We start from the raw sequence: 20544 nt of genomic DNA, 5'->3' as shown, positions 1-20544 counted from the left end.
ACGATCCTCCTTGCAGTGTGTGATGCCAGGTATCGTTTTATCATGGTGGACATCGGGGAGTGTGGTTCACGTGGTGATGCTGGCCTATGTGGCGAATGCCATATAGGGCAAAAGCTGAACGATGGACAGCTCGCTATTCAACCAGATAGCAAGGTGCCAGGTGCACCAATGAAGTTGCCATATTTGTTTGTTGGTGATGAGGCATTTCCTTTACTGAAAAACCTCATGCGACCATACCCTGGTTCAGGCCTTGATGCTGAACGTAGGGTGTTCAACTACAGGTTGAGCCGAGCAAGGTGCACCAACGAGAACACCTCTTCAGCATCCTTGCTAACAGATGGAGAATTCTCCGTCAGGATATCCGTGTATCTGCACACACTGTCGACCTCATTGTGTGGGCAACAGTACTTCTGCACAACTACCTCAGGACACTTGATGATGAGGACCTAAGTTGTTTTAAGTACTGTTCTGACGATCACGTTGATAGAGTTGGACCGGATGGTCAATTAATTCCTGGCAAATGGAGATCAGACCTTCAAGGCAACCGAAGTATCCTTACAGATATCCCGCATGAAAATCGCATTTCCACTGGCCATGCAAAATTAGTGCGAGATACCTTCAAGGCAACCAGCGACTCTCCTGAGGGGCCTGTGCCATGGCAAGGGCACGTGCTGAGTGCAGGCTTGTGAAAGTGAGCAGAATCCCTGGTGTGCTCCCCATTGTCAAGCATTATGTATTAGTCTTATATATATATATATATATATATATATATATATATTAGCAGTTATATTACCTACAGAATTAGAGCTTTGGAATCTCTTTACCCATGAAAACCAATGCAGACGCCAAGGAACGGGCTTTTCAGCACACTCTGCTGGCCATGGCAGAGGCATGCAGTGCATAATACAATTTAGTGCTTCTGCATATTTGTAAAGTGCCATACATAGCATGGTGCAGGGACAAAATGGATGCTGCATAGTTTTTTCCAAATTTACAGAGCAAATGGTCCATTCTGCGTGCTCTCACCAGGCCACTGCCTACGCGAGCATTCGTGTATCCACAGGCTCATTGCGTGTGGTTGCACAGCTGTTGGTACAGCCCAGTCGCAAACATTTCGTGCCCCGAAAAAGCCGCAGAGTCACACCACTTCTATGTAAATAGCTAGTCTTTCTCAGTGTGTTCTGGTCAGGGACTCGAGAGGCCTCCGTCGTCGTGGTGGCAGCACGGCACTAGGATGCGATAGCTGCTGTCACCCGTAACTTGGCTTCCTCACTCCTCGAATTCCCAAAGGTGTCTTTGTTCTGCAGCCTCTCACCGGGCACTGCCTGCGCCAGAATCCGTGTATCCACAGGCTCATTGCATGTGGTTCCACAGGTGTTGGTACAGCGCAGTCGCAAACATATAATGCCCGGACAAAGCTGCAGAGCCGCACCACTTCGGTGTAAACAGCTTGTCTCTCTTAGTGTGCGTTCTGGTTAAGAACTCGGGAGGCCTCCCTTGTTATGGTGGCAGCACGGCACTAGGATGCGATAGCTGCTGTAACCCGTAACTCGGGTTCCTTGCTCCTCGTGTTCCCGATGGTGTCTTGTGTTCTGCAGCCCATTACGGGGCTACTACGTGCGCCAGCATCCATGTATACAGAGGCTCATTGCATGCGGTTGCACAGGTGCTGGTACAGCCCAGTCGCAAATATTTTGTTTTAGGATCAGGCTGCAGAATCATTTCATGCTGCAAAAGAGAAGTTCCTCCATTGCCTCATCCTTGCTTAAATGTTTCCTGTGTATTGGTTATTCTTTGTTGTGTGTTTGTTCTTTGCTTGCTTTCTTGTTTGTGTTTTGCTTTCTTTATTTTGCAGGCTCAAGTAAACGGAATCCTGGAGTTGCTGCTCAAATTACCGATTCTTTTGCATATCCTTTGGTTTTTGTCGGCTTTACAACTGTTGTGTTGGTGCTGTCTTACTCGCATGTACTTCCTTCGATGAAACGGCTGGAAAACCAGACCATTGCAGCGGCACTCTCGGCAGCACCTGCCTGCTAGAGAGTGCGGTCCCCAGGTGGCGGATGGGGGACCTGCTGTTGCGCATTACCGCAATGGCAGTGGTGCTTGCACCTCGCGGACCAACAGGCCTTCCTTTTCTTCCCAGATTCCTTTAGGTAGCCCAGCTGAACTTTGGGTTGCAGAACCAGCGTAAATTGCGGAGCTGAATAAACCTGCCGCAGTCGTGTTCCCTGAACTTGTGCTCTGTTTCTAGCGTCAGTGCCATGCTGCTACTACACACCTCGCGAAAACCAATAAAAGTGTCTGTGCACTACGCTAATGAAGCCTTGCCTGCATTCCTTTGGTCTCTCCTCTAAATATTTTCATTTGACGACAGTAATCTGCATAATAATTGTGACGAGTATGTGCCATTGCATGGAATATTACATGACACAAGGTAGCAAAGTTAACTACCAATTAAGGTTACTGCTAGCTTTTCAGGGCATCTCTACACCTTGACAGCTGGTATTTACACTGCTGCACCTTAGCTTCCTGCATCTCAGCTTTTTTTACTGTGCATTGTTTTGCTGGAAGCTTTTTACGTCGGTCACCTTTTCTGTTTAATGTAGTTACCATGCTGAGGCATTAAAAAAGAAACGGGAAACACTTGTGGCACTTTTGTTTTCTGTGGGAACGCTGCAGCACGGCTGTGGCATAACTCCACTTAATGTGTTATCCACACGTAGCAGGAGTTGTCAGCCCATCTCTCTTTCTTTCTTGTGTGGTGGGATATAATGCTGTAAGGTCCGAATATTAAAAAGGGGTATCCTAAACTGGCAACCCCTTGAAAGGCACTTCTATCAATACACCACAGCTGCCGTAAAATGCACATACTGGTACCAGGCACTGCTATGCCAAGAATATTTTTTATTGCACTCGGGGCAATGTTTGCAACATGTAATGCATTGTACAAGCCTTGCGTTATTTTTAGTCATGCATTCCACATTGTAGCTTACGCATCTACTTCAGAAATGTATTTCAATGTCCATGCTCACCCACTGACGTAATTTTCCTATCATCTCGGACATAACTTGCTATCCTACATGACCGCAAGAGCAGGTTATGCATTTCTTGGAAAAGTACCTCATAGTGTTAGGGCTTGTAAATGATTTCTTTATAAGTCAAGCTCTGTTATAGAAAACAAGTATAACTCATTGCAATTGAATGGCAGATATTTCCAATGTTTTTGGTAGTTTCGCCATCATGTGAGGTACATTATTTTGAATATAGGTATTCTCGTTGACTGGCACATTGAAAGGCATGCATCTATGCCGTTACACCCAGCAGTGGGTGTAATGGCACATAATTTTAGTGAAGGCTTGAAATAGTACACCCCACATCATAGCATACCCAAAACGCCATGCTCTGCTTGCACTTTTTTGCAAGCCCAATGTTTTTTTTTGTATGCTAGGGCAATGGATGTTTGGCATACGTGTCAACAGTTTGAAGTGTCGCATGGTTTCGCGATGTCACAAGTGCACTGAATTTAGGTATTTGAACAATAGGCCTATTATGAGCAGGAGCGAGTCACTTTCTGAGCAATAGTAGGCTACGTGAGAGTATGGCAAGCCCTTTGCAGATTTGTCGTATCACACAAATACAAAGTCTCAACTGTGTTTTTAGCCCATTTTATTGTTTCATTGAAGGGGAGTTCGGGACAACTATAACAATAAGTGCTGTCCTCAGTCCCTATGCGGAGACTGAAGCTATCCAGTGGAGTGCACCAGCTGAAGCAGCTCGAGTTTTCGTTTAAAACGCTGTCCTTATGCACCGCAGCCCAGCGGTAGTAATTACAGACACGAACCAAGTTCACAAACCAACTTCTATGTGCAGTTCCTTAGCTCAGCGGTACAGCCCACTGTAGTTTCCGACAGTGGTGACAAACAGAACAAAAGAACACCCGGATAAAATGCTCTTTGAATTCGGCATTATTCTAGTTTTATGATCGAAATAGCAAAATGTAAGGCTGTGCTTCATGCTTGCAAATACAGAATAAAAGCAACATGCTATCATAAGCCAATACACAATAAAAAGCACGTACCAACTTAAGCAGTGTTATATAATACATTAAGCAATAAATCAAAAGCAGCACTTTTTGTGTGTCACAGCTGAATGTCTGTCATACTTGCTGAAGCAAAATTCCTTTAAAATGTTTTTTTAGAATTTGTGAAGAAACAGAATTTAAACTTGGATTTTCTGAAATTTTCTTCCAATGAACGATGACAGCTTCATTTAATGTATTCATTCCCAAGAATGCCTGATATGTTTGAATTAAGCGAAACGAAACTCAGCTGCAAACCGAAAGGAAGTTTCTCGCGAATGTTTCTTAATAAAAGCAAAAGATCTTCACAATAGATATCTGTAAAAAATTTCACTGTTTCAGTGTAATAGTTGACATGTTATCCAGTCAGAGTTGACATGTTACCCAGTCAGAGCTGTTAAAAAGCAATTTAGGCTCGTTTGCATAAAGCACAATGAAGTTACAAGCAACCGAAGTTGAAAGCCATCTTCAACATCTCATACTCCATTAAAGACCAACTGCAACAAACTTTCACTTTGCTACACTAATCGTGTATTAGCGGTAATCGGTATATAGCGTTAAAGCAATCTTGGCAAACCCGCGGTCCTAGTAATCGTCTAGCTTACTCATAAGCAGCTTTGAAATAGTACCTGTGCAGGCAATGTGTGCACCTCGTGGTTAGCAGACATGACCTAAATATAAGCATATTGCCTTCAAGACATTTCTTCAGGCAGCAGGCAAACCTAATCTCGGCGGATATGCCAACAACCTGTGCTGTCTCTCAACGTTCTGAGGTATGCTCACCTGCCTGCACACAGTAATAATGTTTTCTGTTTCACTATCATAGTCACGTCTGTTCATGCAAGACCTCCATGTTTCTTCAAAATTGTAATTTTCCAAGAAGGTTAATATGTATATGCGCTATCTCAATGTAGGTGTTTTAGCGATAAAAAATTTCACTGCAGTTGGCCTTTTAGGAAGCTTTAATTCAGGGGCTCCTTTCCAAATTCACAGGAACAAAGAAATTTTTCTCAACAACCACTGCATAGTTTTGTTGCCAATAAAAAAGCATAAATATCGACTGACAGGAAGAGACAGACAGACTATGAACTTTATTTATTCCTGAGGAGCTTCAGTGGGGGCCCCTATCGGGGACCCGCGGAAGCCGCTGGCCGCTTCCAAATCGGGGCAGGAATACCGTGATGTTCCGCCCTTTCTCGGGCCCTCTGGATTGCCTCTAGTTGTGTCTGGAGCGATGGACTCCGGAGTAAGAAGCTGCTTTTTTATTTAGGATATGAACTTAATGAAAAATGGTAGGAAACTGAAAAAAGATTGAGTATCAAGTTTACAACTCTGACTCGGCCATAAAACCTGTTATCGCATTTTTTTAAAATCCACCTAATAAGACATCTAGTGATGAGAAAACTGACTTATTATACACTGCTCCCAGACAAACCTACAACTAGTGAGTAGGAATTTCACGAAAACCTCATAAACATTGTAACAGTATCACTTAAGCAGCAGGAGCAGCATTTTCAAATTTGTCTGTGCTAGGAGCTCTGAAAGATGTGATCAGACATCACACAACTGTGATGTGTGTTTTTTGTGCAAAAATACATGCTTGTTAACCTTGTGCTTCAATTCTTTTCAAGCTAACCAGTTTTTGGAAATTCCCGCAAAAATTCTAGAGGAGTAAAAATTCTGCCTGCTCGAGTCACTACAATTTACCTATATGTTAAGAAGCCAACAAACAAGCTCATTCATAACAATTTACGTGTTTCTCACACGCAACAAATGTCATTCAAATTCATCCAATGGTTACCTAAACAAAGCATTTCTGTTTTTTACATGTATTTGAATAGTGAAACTGGAGGTTGCCCCTAGCGAAAGCTTCCTCTCAAGCTTTGGACTCTAAGGCTGTGCATTTTCTAAAAATCTTTTGCACTGAGGGCTGACATGGCCTTTGGCCTGGCAGGCTGCACAGTAAAGAATTTTCCAATTCTGAGTGGCAGTCTTGCTGCCACATGGCTGCCATTCTTCTCTAAAAGCAGCCCTGACGGCAAGGCTCAGCGCCATGGCCAGGGCCTTTATGCCAGCTCCCCGGGGTACATGATATCTGTCAGCTCCATAGAATGCTGGCTTCATGGTTCTACCTTTTCCAAGGAACCTGTCCTGTGGTCGTAAACAGTATTTATAAGCATTTCTGTTAGCACATGAACATTTTGAAGTTAATCCTATTCAACAAAATGAAACAAACATGTTGACTGGAGCTGATCAACAGCAAACAAGGAATGTTTGTCAGTGGTGGCAGCTTTACACTAATGCTAACTGGCTTCTTCAAGACAGCATTAAGTTCCTTTGTCAGAACCTTGGCACCATGCTGAGGTTTTCCTTGTTAGCCCACTTTAATGTTACCTAGGATCCTCGCCGCAAGGAATGTGAATGGATTAGCATTTAGAGATCTTGTTCGTAAGGATAGTTTCATAGTCAATATGCATGTGACTGTGCGCCTATCATTTCGAAATCTTAATTTGCACAATTCACAGAAATTATAAACATGCCAAAATACAATTCTGTGTCATGTGTAGTAACATTGGTGTTGTGCACCTTCTGTTTCCTTTTAAACATCTCAGTATGTAAAAACCGTGCTAGTTTAATACAAAAGCAACATTTCACTTTGATAAAGACTATGCCGTAGAAGAAAAGAACAATTAGTACAATAAAGCATCAAGAAGAAAATATAACCAGGGGTTTCTTGGTGTTCACAAAAGGGTCATTAACACTGCTTCATGATTATAAACAAAAAAAACGCTTTAAAGCATGTCTACAGGGCTGCAGCACCACTGCTCATGTGGGTAATTATGCACCTCACTGAGATAAATGCTTTAAGTAGAAAGTGGTGGTAGCAGCCACTGAAATTGTGTTTCCACTGTAAGCACTAGAGTGATTTTGTTGACTGAAGTAAAGCCAGCGTCTCAACTATATAGAGTTTGTCACATAATTATTAATATTACAGTTGATTTTGTTAAAACCACACTGTTTAAGGGAGGTAGACAAAGTGATGTTTTCCGAATGCACTAGCAAATGAGTTCGCTCTTCCGTGAGTGGGGCCAGACTAATGTGAGGGATCTCACTAATACCTCTGTTAGATTGGCAAATTTTGAGTGAGTGCACTTCGTCATTAGTGTCACTCGCAGGCTGCCAGATGGAAAGGTTTATTGATGCTGTGGAATGCACTTGCCAGCAAGTGTGTTTTAGGAACTCGCTTCGCTTGGCTTCTAGTTGTAGCCTGAATAGCAATTTGTCAAGACGAAATAAATAAATGTTCACAGAAGTGTTGGCGCTAATAGTAAGATCAATATTTCCTGATTCTTAATGTTATGAGCGTCTTTCAGACATCACTCAAGCTCGAAATCTTCAAATGTTTGTTCTCGGCACATTTTGACTAAGAATTTTGAACATGTTCCTTGATTGCATTTGCTCAAAACAAATGAACTGTGTTAATGGGATTACAGCATTTCTATTTCCCATGGCAGGAGTTCTTGCACATGAACATCTTTTTGTGATAAAACAGTAACCATTCCTAAAACTCAAAATGCTGAGAATGATATCAAACCTTATGGCTTCGTAGACCATCATTGTGATGAATTCCGAATGACACTTTGTTTTGTCATCTAGCACTACACCACCGAAGTGACTCAGTGAAGTGTAACTCGCTTGAAGTGTCGCAAAATTTGCTAATCTGAGTGGGGTATAAGAACGCATGACGCGTGATCAAAGTGATAATAAGTCATCCACATCAATTTATAGTCAATGCCATCTAGATGCTGGAAGCTAATATGCAAATGACACAAATGTGTGTCATTATCTCTATAATTTGACTATTCATAACACAAATTACTGCCAGGCCTACCCAATCTGAATTTGCAATTTCGAATTTTTGCACACCCACAGTAGTGCGATCATATATATAACAGGCATATACGTGGCTTACTTCCAAATTTATGCAAATGACGTTTGTCATTGCTGCCACGTGCTTCCTTGTGATTGCGTTGACCGGCATCCTCTTCCTTCCGTTTTCGGCATCACTGAGGCGCGAGGGAATGGCGTATCAGAAAACCTTCCTGGCTATGGCGGCCGCACATCCCAGGACCATGCTACATAATAATAAAAAATAAAGATGTCGCAGAACATGATGGCACCTGCATGCACATTCTTCTTGGCATATTTGTGATCAAAGGGCACGTGCGTTAAAAAGTACTGCACTGAAAACACCGTGGTTTAAAACGGTGCTGTTTGAGGAAGATGGCACATGCCTCCCACTGTACAACGAAACATGAACGCGGGCCACGCGTGCATTGGCTCGAACAATGCTTTCAATTTGCATTTCCCTCATAAATTTGCATTTCCCTAATAAATTTGCATTTCACCTATAAAAAAAAATACGCGAGTGCGCGCACACGTTCGTGGAGCCATGATGCGGACCGAACAATGCGTGCACGCAGAAAGCGGCATTGCCGATGCCGCACGTCGCAATGACGCCTAGCTGCGGCTAGTCTAAATTGCAACGCGGATTCTCTTCACACGCTGATGGAACTATTTCAATAGTCAATGCATCATTTACAAGACAGTTAATAAAGGCAAGCGCACGTACACTCTACACACCATAACATACACGCAGTTTAAACAAGAGATTTCATTGGCGCGACATATGACGTATAGTTAGTTCAACAAATGATATGCAACAAATTAACTTACCTTGATATTGTCCGCTATATCGTCTGCCGCTTGAGGTGTTGCTACATCATTGCCGCCGACGTAGGCGGCGATAAAATCCTCGTTGGGTTTTAGCCGCTCCAGCGCCTTCATTAAACGTGGCGTGCTAGCGCTCCCAAAACTAAATGTGCATGTGGCACAATTTAGTCCTAGGTATAACCATGACTCGTTCAGGAATTTAGGTTGGCTATCGCCAATGAGGCAGCCGCGGAGCGAGTCTCCATTCATGGCCGAAGAACAGGCGACGGCCATCATGCGCTCGCTGTAGTGGACTGCCACACCACTATCAGGATACCTTTTCGGGTCTCTCCCTTTCTCTCTCCGTCGCAAGATGGCGGAGGATACCTTTTCGGATCTCTCTCTCTCTCTCTGTCGCAAACTGGCGGAGGCCACGTGAAACATTACTCATGTCGATGGCAATGATTAGAGTTCGCAAAAATCAACAAGTTGGCTTTCCTGCAAACGTTTTTCCAACGAAAACTCGCGTTCACAGACTGGTTTTCTCGTTGTATATACTTTCAACATTGCACATTGCAGCGACGGCGCACGTTTACCACAAATGCTCTTCAAAAAAGTTCTGTGGGGGTGTTCCGCAACATTCTAAGGTCCGCATTGTGCAAAGAGAAAGGGGTAAACGAAATAAAGGAAAGACAGGAACAAGAGCTGAATGGAAATAATAGTTAATTTTCGAGCATCTGGAAGAGGTTATTTGGTTGGAAAAATACTTGCTCGCGAATGCGCAATAACATTTCTGCGAAGTGTTCATTACCCAGGTATTGTGCTAATGCAGCTTCTGCAGCAGTGGTGCCCCTTGCACCACACAGTTTGTTTGAAAAGGTGCTGGAAAGGTGCACAATGTCCGACTATCTCGTGCACCGCCGTGAACTGGTTCGGAGTGGTGCAGACGAATCAAACAGTCCTACACCCTAAGGTAAAAACAAAAGAACTAAGCACACTGCCACTGCATGGTATAGGCCACTAATTATTCGAAACCCAGGGGATATATCCCTCCCACAGCGAAACAGCCATCCAACCGCTCCCTTGCCACTCCCGTCAACCCTACATTGTTCACAAGCCATCATGTCCAGTACACGCTGCAAAAATTTTCGAAAGCAAAGTGCTAAGCAAGAATGTGGCAGTTGCTCCTGGACATGGCAGAGCAAAGCCATGTATATTCTCCAAACTAAATGTTTCGCTGTCAGTGGCAGAGCTGCAATATAAAGGACATTCTTCACTAACATAGTATTTGCATGTTGCAAAACATTGCCCTGAGCGCAATAAAATGTATTTTTGGCATAGCAGTGACTCGTACCAGTATGTCCATTTCACAGCAACTGCGATGTGCTCTTAGAAGTGTCTCATGTGGTTAGCAGTTGCAGATACCCCTAGCAAACATTCGGGCCATGCAGCTATTTATCACAGCACAAAAAACAAACCAGACAAAAATCTCAGTGGGCTGATACAGCACGTGTATCGTCACAATAATTATGCACATAAGTACTGTCGTGAAATAAAAATATGTAGTGGAGAGATCAAAGGAGTGCAGGTAAGACGCCATTAGCGTATAGTGCGCAGACAATTTTATAGGTTTTAGCGAGGTGAGCAGTAGCCGCATGGCAATGCGCAAGAAACAGAACACAAGTTCATGGAACACGACTGCTGCAGGTTTATTCAGCTCCGCAATTTACGTTGGTTCTGCAACCCAAAGTTCCGCTGGGCTACCTAAAGGAATCTGGGAAGAAAAGGACGGCCTGTTGGTCCGCGAGGTGCAAGCACCACTGCTGTTGCGGTAATGCGCGACAGCAGGTCCCCCATCCGCCACCTGGGGACCGCACTCTCTAGCAGGCAGGTGCTGCCGAGAGTGCCGCCACAAAGGTTTGGTTTTCCAGCTGTTTCATCGAAGGAAGTTAGTGCGAGTAAGATAGCACCAACACAACTGTTGTAAAGCCGACAAAACCCGAAGGATATGCAAAAGAATCAGTGAATTGAGCAGCAACTCCAGGATTCCGTTTACTTGAGCCTGCAACAATAAGAAAGCAAAACACAAAAAAGAAAGCTAGCAAAGAACAAACACAAAACAAAGAACTACCAATACACATGATACATTCTTGCAAATGACAGGCAATGGAGGAACTTTTATTTTGCAGCATGCAATGATTCTGCAGCCTGATCGTAAAACAAAATATTTCCCAATGGGCTGTACCAGCACTTGTGTAACCGCATGCAATGAGCCTGTGGATACATGGATGCTGGCGCAGGCAGTGGCCCGGTGAGAGGCTGCAGAACATAGACAGTGTTGGGAATTCGAGGAGCGAGGAGACCGAATTACGGGTGACAGCAGCTATAGCATCCTAGTGCCATGCTGCCACCATAACGAGGGAGATTACAAAGACGGCGCCGAATAAAACAACACACGGAGAAGGGGGACCTGAGACAGCACGTAGACAACACGTACGAGGGAGGCTTCTCGAGTTCCCAACCAGAACACACACCCGAGAAAGACACATTATTCACACAGCAGTGGCGTGGCTCAGCAGCATTGCCAGGGAATGAAATGTTTGTGACTGAGCTGTACCAACACCTACGCATCCACATGCATTTAGCCTGTGGATACATGGATGTTGGCACTGGCAGTGACCCGGTGAGACGCTGCAGAACACAGACAACAATGACAATCGGAGGAGTAATCAGCCCGCGCAATGGCTGGTGGCAGTTATTGAATCCTGAGGCTTAGCTGCTACCATAACGAGGCACGACGCTAAATTTCTTAAATGCCATACAGCATTGCTGAGCTAACATTTTAGCTGCAGGGTGCTGCAAGTCATTCTGTTTCTGCTGCTTCAGACAATATGTTAGCTATTTTAGCTATTGTGAAATTGTGCCTCTCTCTTGGTATGTTATCAAACTTAGGAGCAGAGATTCACTACTGGAGAGCTGATGGACATGCCTATGATGGCACTGTGATGTCCCACTCTGGGTCGTCAGTTGTGTTGCGCACACTGCCAGCAGGACGTCGGCCTTGTTGGCAGGCAGTTCTGTGTGCCGCTGTCTCCTTCTGGACCCTTGTGGGGCACCATGGCCCCCACTGAGCTGCCTTTTCCTGGCACTCGTAAGATACGAGCGTTGTGGGCTGACCTGTAGCCGAATTGTTTACAGATAATTATTTGAATAAGTACATATTCAGATGGGATGAAACCATAAGTAAATCACGTATATTTGTAAAGACGGGCTTACCATTTGAGAAGACGAACGCTCCCGCCCCTCACTAGTATGATCTAACAACGAATCACGGTCATTACCAAGACCATACACAACATCGTCGCCCGGACTGTAGGGCCGCTCTACAGAATGCTGATCGAATTCCACGTCACTTTGCTGCTCAGTGCAGCACTCAGTGATATTGAGGATGCCTGCACAGCATAACTGAGTGGCACAGAATTTGTTTTCCAAGTCGCAAATATTGAGACGGGTAACAGGAAATGCATCATGCAACAGCCATTTACCCGCTGCTGTCTCTTTGGCATATGCGGTTGCCTCTGCAACAGCTGCGACATTGGAAGCAGCAGTCCTGCAGTCATATTGAGCCCTCCTGCAGGACATGCCAAATTATGTACCAAGTGAGTAAAATACTTAAGACAACGTGAATGGGCCATAAGAACTGCTAATCTTATTTCTACATCCATAGTTGCTCACAATTACCATTACATGAACCCCAAAGTACACTCTTGAAGCAAAGCTATCAAGAGAAACACCGCATCAGCTACGAGTGACAAAGTATTTCGCCAAAAAATGTGTTGTCGTTAATCTCGCAATAATAGATTTACGCAATACCACGTTTCCAACGAGCCCAACAAGCCACTCCTAAAACATGTCGGTTATTCCACAGGAAAATAGAGGTCGCCTAATCTTATTTTTTTAATTTCGCACCGCAAACCTAACGCCGTTGCTGTGACATCACGGCTTCCAAAGCATTCGTATTTGGGTGGCGCTGGCTCAGTAAAATTTCTCGAAACTTGCCATATTTAGTGTTTGGCCCCTTAGAAACACAGTGTGGTTTATCTTTAACGATAAAGCACTAACGAGGGGTCCTAGCAGACGTCCTCAACATCCGTGACGTCACGGCAACTTAAAGGTTGCTTTGACACCCGTATTTCATGTGCAAATATACAATTATACACTAAGAAGTGATGACTGCTATGTCCTGTGTTTTCTGTGTAATCGTTTCAATTGGCGTAATGTTTTTCGTGCTCTTGTGGTCTTCTTTTCAGAAGGCGCAGAAAATAAAATGCATATATGCACATGGCAATGGACTTACCTGCGACCCGACACATAGCCTCGCAGAAATGGCAATACATCATAAAAAAAGCCACAGCCTTGTCTTCGTAGCTGCGGAGCCACTCTTAGTCTTTGCCACTTTGTTCAGTTCCTTGTGGAACTTTTCTCTTAAGTACTGCCTTTTTTGCATTCGGCACCTTCAAGGACAAAAATAAGATGGGAAATGATCAAGTAATAAGAGCATATCACAGCCTATACAACAAGTGTTTCAGGTCATGTAGAAATGACGTGTCTTGCAATGTCCGCCCGAGAGGAAATACGCCAAAATAAACGTGCCGCTGCACTGTCATTTGTAAAGGGCACAGTTTCCTCGGTCACTGTATCACATGGCAATAATCACGCGTGTGTACGAGCGAATGAACGTTCTGCGTGTCAACGACGGTTCGAGTTGGCTACATGGCAACAGCATACAATGCTGCGATATTTCCCTCGGGCTGCCCATTAATACAGAATCCCCAGTGGCAATCAAACCATGTATGGAAGTGTGCTACTGCATGGCCGCCTTCGTTGGAGGGCTCCTAGGCGCACTTTCAGACGGGATTTCACCCTTCTACACAGTTTCGCTCATGGTCCCCGGTTATTCTGTTCTGATATGTGCAAATGTTATTTTGTGCTCTAGCCTTGGCCGCGGTGCTGCGGCACGGATGTGACGCTACGATCGTACGCAACAGCGAGTGGCTGGCATAAAGCGGAAGCGCATGGCGCGATTACAGGCGCATTTTGACGCGTGCCCAGCATGATCCATCACGAAATCGCGCCTCAGCGTGCTGCTGCTCGGAGTAGGAAAAAAAAAACGCGTCGCGTCCGCCAATAATAGTTCAGGTAAGTCACGTGGCATTTTGGTTTTCCCACTAGATGGCCCTGCTCGCTGCGCATCTTTTTTTTTCTCGGCAGAACTGGCGCGCACTTCGCAGGAAACACGTGCGACCGCGATGCGGAAGGTACATAGTCGCACACAATTCTACACTCTTGCTTGAAATGAAGCTTGATAAATACACTTTGGAAGAAATGTGGCTGTCTAATTACATGAGGACTGTTTTTATTGTAATGTTCTGTAAGTTTAAGGGTATATAATATATGGAGTAAAAAATGTCGTTGGGAGTTAGGTTGTCTGGTAACCCGGAAAACGCGGCGCGATAGCTCCGCTCCTTTGTTTCGTACGGGTGCTGGCGTGTCGGCGGCAACGCGGGAGTTGGCCGCGCGTCGCGTTTTTCGCTCGCGGAAAACGGGCCACGCGGTTTAAGAAAGAGCGCGAACTTCAAAGTAGCAAATTTGTGCCGGGCGCGGACATGCGCGTGATGTTTAAAAGCTGCCTCTTTGTAACTATTGCCTGCTGTCGGAGAAACTTATTACGACAACCGAATGATCCACGCCGCACACAATTACGTCGCCCGCTGCGAAAGCAAATTCTGCGCGACGTACCATTTTTCAAGCAAATACATTCAAAGTGCCAGTGCATTAATATTCGTTCATGGAAACATTTCTCTGTTATATATTTATCAGAATTTCGTTTTTCGTAATGTCAGGCCAAAACATCAGGCCTTCGCACTCGTGTACCATGCCTGCACGTGCATCACAATTACACGTGCACATGACCTCGCTGCGCGCAATGCTCTCAAGAATGCGCGCTTAAGATAACTAAATCGCAGTAATAAATGAGCTCGATAAAACACATGCACATGTCTTCGTTATAATACTGCACTTAATAAGGGGTCAGATTTTGATGCTTACCTGTGAAGCCAAGACGTTTCCCAATCGCGTCCCACGTGACTGTGCGCTTAAGCTAGTGTTTATAATCAACATGCATCATGTCGTAGAAGTGAGGCTGCGACCGAAGAAGCGAAATTAAATCCTCTATGACATCGTTAGTCCCAGCTTGCGAGATTTGAGAACCCTCCGGCTGTATCGACATGTCGCTGCCTGAAAAGCTGCTAAAGGCATCCATGTTCAGGCAAAGCAGGAAGATGTCCTTGTGTAACACCTCCATATATGCCATCAGTGAAAAGGAGGAACCCTGACGTCGAGCAGACAACCTTCGCAGTACAACCCCCTCTCATGGCAGACACGCACGTCGCATGTAGAATATTTGTTTTATTAATAGTCTAAATTTATTGTGCATATATGCGCCAATTTTTACGGATCTTTCGGAAATTTTGCAGGTTTGGCAGCGTGGCTAAAGCCACAGTGTCGTTCCTTTGTTTCACTATTAGCGGCGGGAACTTGGAGTGGCGCCCTGTCGTGAGTGACGTCACGGCCGTGACGCCGCTCGCTGTTGCTCCGGCTCGCGCGGCTGCCGCGTCCGCTCGTTCCCTTCGTGTATGCTTGGGGTATCGGTGGCATGAGCCGTACTTATTGATGCATATGTCGGCTTCTTTCTGCTGCCATGCCTGAAACACGGTTCCTTCTTCACAAGCGCGTGAGTCGAGAAAATTTGCGACTTGGATATCGCAAGCTATGCAGCGATGAAGGGGCCTACTGGCTTTGCAATGCGTACATGCGTCGCGCCTGTCCATAAGTTTTGCGTAAAAAGAATGTCTTCAAAGTGAACACGTCAGGTTGTGTATGATGTTTTGCTAAACACTTAACATTCCCTCAGTAGTTAGCTATGAGAGACATTGCATTTTACATGGAAGAAAAAGTATTGGCATTTGGTGTGAGAATATGTTATGCGTGTTAGGAAAACACTGCCAAGCGAAGCTGTCATCATGATTGTTATTAGTCTGGTGAGTTGTTCTAGTGAAATATGAGCACTTTACTAATGCCTAAGAGAAAGCTAGGCGATCATTTCCTAGGAAAAGGTTTGCTGCTACTTTCACCGCTCTCTGAAACAGGTCCCCATAAAAGGAATCGCACACAGCTGCTGACACGACAGCGTGTAATGTAGAGTGTTTACATAGTTAATTCACGAGCACCCTAGTAGCAATCACCTGAAAGGAAAATTTCGTGGTTAAGATCGAGAGCCAATTATTTGCAAGCGATGAATTGTTTAATGGTGCCACTCAATAGCCTTCATCGACAATATGGCACACCCCTCACGTAACGGTAGCGACTGGCGAAGCAAGGATTGTTCGCGAAACCCATCAGTTCCCTACCACTTGGAATTTATACAATGAAACACTTTTTGAGAGGGCCAATTGCAATGCCTAAAGTATAGTCGAGGTACTACAGCGCAGCTTAGCGTGCCTAGAAAAGCACAATTTAAGCACTGCCTCCCCATGTCTCGATCCAGCGTTGTTTAATTACATGGAGAACTATTCGCTTCGTGAGTACATGAAAGAGAACCTCGCAAACCTTCATAAGGAAGATACCCCAAGCCTTACATATTTCACTTGATCTTTCACCCGTCGCCGGGCAATTATGGTATTTTCAATATGTCCAATTCTGCTAATGAATGCCGCTTCGGCCTCTTTCTGGCTGTAGCCATGCGGTCCAAAAGGCATATTTCACTAAAAAATTTGGGCCGAGCAGCCTGTGTCAGTTTGTCAGACAGATTTGTAATGCATATTCCTCAGGCAACAAACACCAGTAAATTGCTCAAGTGAGTTGAACGTGTAGCACGGAAAAGGGAATATATGTTGGTGCATCCCTTGTCGTATTCTGCAAACAGCAGTAAGCCTCAATTATGCTTACTTCAAATTACAGCCACTTAAACACGTGAAGAACCGCCTAATTTTGAGAAGCAGTTGAAGAAGCAAGTGTGGCTAGTAGAATCTACACTGCAGCGTTAAGTCCTCTTGTTACTGCCGAGCGTCTTTAAGAAATGCAAAAATGCGATATTATACCATGAACTACTCGTCGTGAGTGAACCTGTTTTAGCGGATTAAAATCAAGGTAACTAGAAATATATAGCCAGCGTTTGTGACACACTTGTTGCACCGCGACAGGTTTGGTATCATAACTGGATTGTTATATGCTATGTTCTAGTGGTTGTCGATGCGCGCATGAAAAACCCGCAATGGGCTTGTCTGCGCTCCTTCTGCTGGCACTGTAGCGTTGCCTTTGAAAACTTCATTGTTGTCTGAGAAACGAGCTCTTTCAATAAATTTTGCGAACGAAGGCGTCGCAGACAGCAGGCGCCCAGACACCGCCCAAACTGCAGCAGACGACAGGCGCGAGTCCCTGTCCTCACGTTACGCGAGCGGCGCTTGCAGCGCCTTTGTATTTCGTTCTCTGTCGCATCGCGGCGGCATTATCCGCAGCAGACTGTGCGCAGTTGCATTTGCCTGCTCAGCTGCGTAAACTTTTTCGCTGTCTAGAAGGTGATAACGAGCACAAAATTTGACAGGGACGGGGGAGAACACAGGGCAAGTGCTCAGTTACGAATGATGTTTATTGTATACATCACTTCAAGAGAAACGTTTCTTCAGATTGTCAGACAGCGCATAGCGGAGACAAGCATCACCTTTCCTTATCTGAGATTTTAACAGCGGGTGTACTTGCCTGGAATAAAAAATTACCGACGATTACGTTACTTCCCAATGCGAAATTTGAGCGCAGCAAATAAGCTGTTTCACCTTTTCGATAGATTAAGGCAAAGAAATCGAGCAACACATGTATGCGCTATCACAGAATTTTTTTTTATTTTTCACACGTATTCCTTGAACAAAGACTCCACTAGGTAAGCTTCTGCTTCGGCGGCACGCACCTCTGGATTCTGACGGCGACGGCGCTGGGCCTCTGCTCTGGCAGCTCGTTTAGCAGCAGCAGCAGCAGCAGCAGACGGAGGACTTCCATCGGTCGTCTCGCTCATGGCTCAGAAAGAACTGGCAGATAATTTCGCAGTGGCGAACGGCAGCGGCAATTTCGGCTCGGGCGGTGCACATATACAGATCCGCCGCCACCGATCTGGTTCTCTGATTGCCACCGCACAGGGCGAACGGCAGCGGCAATTTCGGCTCGGGCGGTGCACATATACAGATCCGCCGCCACCGATCTGGCTCTCTGATTGCCACCGCACAGGGGTTGCATTGGAGGAGGAGCGAAGAAAGGAATTAAGTTCGAGCCGGCGCTTTGACAACCGGAGACTCGCAGGAAGAGGGGGGAGGGGGGCGGCGTGTACACCCAGCGGCAAACGATGGGAGCAGAAGCGCGCGCAGCAAGCGGACAACACGATAAAGGGAGGAGGGAAGAGATAGCAGCGACTGACTGATGCCGCTGACGCCGATAGTGAGTCAACCCCAGCTGCGGAGTTGGTTTCAGGGACAACGCCGCCGATGCCAACACAAACAATATGATACCCTCGCTTCCGCAGTGCTAAGAACCAGGTCTAGCCGTGGGAAGGTGGTCACGTATTCGTCGACGTGCCAGGGCCTACGTGAAATAACCGGCGCGTCGGCAACTGAAGAGCACCCTATCCGCCACACAAGAACAGGGGGGGGGGCGACCCTTTCCTCCTCTTTCTGCATGGCGGCGACGGTGTTCTATGCAGTCACGTTATCTTGACTCTCTAGCGGCGTCAGCGGCATCCAGCGGTATCAGTCGGTCGCTGCTAGCGCTGGGGGGATGAAAGGGGGGCGGAGCTGGTTACGAGGCCGACGACAACGCCGACGACGACGCGAAACCCAGGAACGGACGCCAAAGAGCTGCGCTCTAAAAAAGAAAATAAAAGCGCAGTGTAGGTGAAATTTCAGCCGCCAACAAACAGGAAGCGTCGAAGGTGGCCGCGTCTGGTTGGAATGCTTTGTCATCGATTGCTCGAACCAGACGAAACGAGTTTTGAAGAATTGTTTTTATAATGCTCTAGACCGTTTTAATCACAAGGTACTACTTAAATGCGCAGCTTTTCTTTTTTAACTGTCAGTCTATAATTAATTTCTCTATCCATCTGTTTATGTATTTAGAGAACGAAATAAGAAAAGCCGTGGCCAAGACATCAATGCATGTCGTCTTCTACGAACCCCAACATACACTCCCTAGCTGCACCGCGCATTTGCGCTACAATCCAATGGGAAGGGCAACTATGAGGCATAACAGAATCCTGAATTAGTTGTGCTTAATTAACATCGACCAAAAAACTTGTCTGAGCATGTGTATCTCGAAATGAAATATCTTTTTTCGAAACAGTAACAAACCTTCTCTGAAGTCAGGGAAGCGCCACAGCCTCGAATCGAAAGGTACTGATAATATTTGTCCATACGGCTGCCGCATTAATCGCTTGGATAGCGCTGCTTGGTTCTTCGCATATTGCGGGCTCCGAAAAATTTACCGGTCTGCTGTAGGCAGGCTTTGTGCCTGCCCACCAAAGTACGAATTATGTGCACTTGTGTAAGTATAGCGAAGTTTCTGAAAGGTACCGATTACGAATACCAAATATTTTCCCATTTCGAAACACATAAATACAAAGTTAAATTCATGTGTTCTGGTGTTAAGAAGCCAGTAATTATTTGCCGATGTTAAGTACTCGCGCTTGCAGTGCCACTCAAAACTGAGGAGCATTACAATCAGAAAGCACAGCGTTCTTGCATTTAGTCATTTCTATTTATTTATTTATTTATTTATTTATTTCCTCAAAGGTCCCTTGTTGAGACATTACATGAGGTAGTGGGTGTTTACTGGCAAACAAAGATAATAAAAGTTACGATAGGATCATTTCGAGGAGCCGCTCGAACTCATTCAATGCTCCGTGTCAATGACAGTAGAATGAAAGAAGGTAGAGCACGTCACCACATACAGTTATTAGGAGCCAATAAGTGTAGTGCTGCACCACTAAAGCAGTCCTTTCATTGTGAAGCAGACATAGTGATCACTCATAAAATAAGTTCCTTTGCTAATTGTGACAACACACTTTTACAACAACACAACCAAACCCAGGATATTGAGAACCACCACAGGTACTGTGTATGACTTGTGTTTAGGTGGCACCTATAGTAAATTAAAACTTTTGGGTGTGCAAGAATTTATTCCAAGCCTTCTAACCACCAGGGGCATTCATCACCTGCATATGTGCATGCTATTTAAAGGCTGTTCGGAAAATTAGACAATAACTAGCACTGATGATTGATTGAGTACTTCGGAATATAACTAATTTCACCAAAGTGAAATTTTGTTGCAGTTGCCTTTCAACATTTTGAACTGTGTGATTCATAAACATAAATGTTAAACAACATTGTACATTGCATAACATGAAAAGAAACACAACTGTCTGGATTACATTTAGTTGTACACCATTTACTTCAAAACTTCTCTAAAGCTTCACTTCACATAGATTCCAGCATGTGCATGGGTCCTGCATAATGCTTTTAAACATTGTCCTGAACACGCTAATCCTTGACATTGAAAAGTTGGATAATTCATGGTGAACAATCCAATGTATCGATACTTGATATCTAACCAGCCTGCTCTGAAATGTGCGGTGACATGTTCCGTGCAGCAGCGGC

Source organism: Dermacentor variabilis, chromosome 2 (assembly GCF_050947875.1).
Source record: "Dermacentor variabilis isolate Ectoservices chromosome 2, ASM5094787v1, whole genome shotgun sequence".
Taxonomy (NCBI): domain Eukaryota; kingdom Metazoa; phylum Arthropoda; class Arachnida; order Ixodida; family Ixodidae; genus Dermacentor; species Dermacentor variabilis.
Note: the sequence above shows the minus strand (reverse complement) of the source record.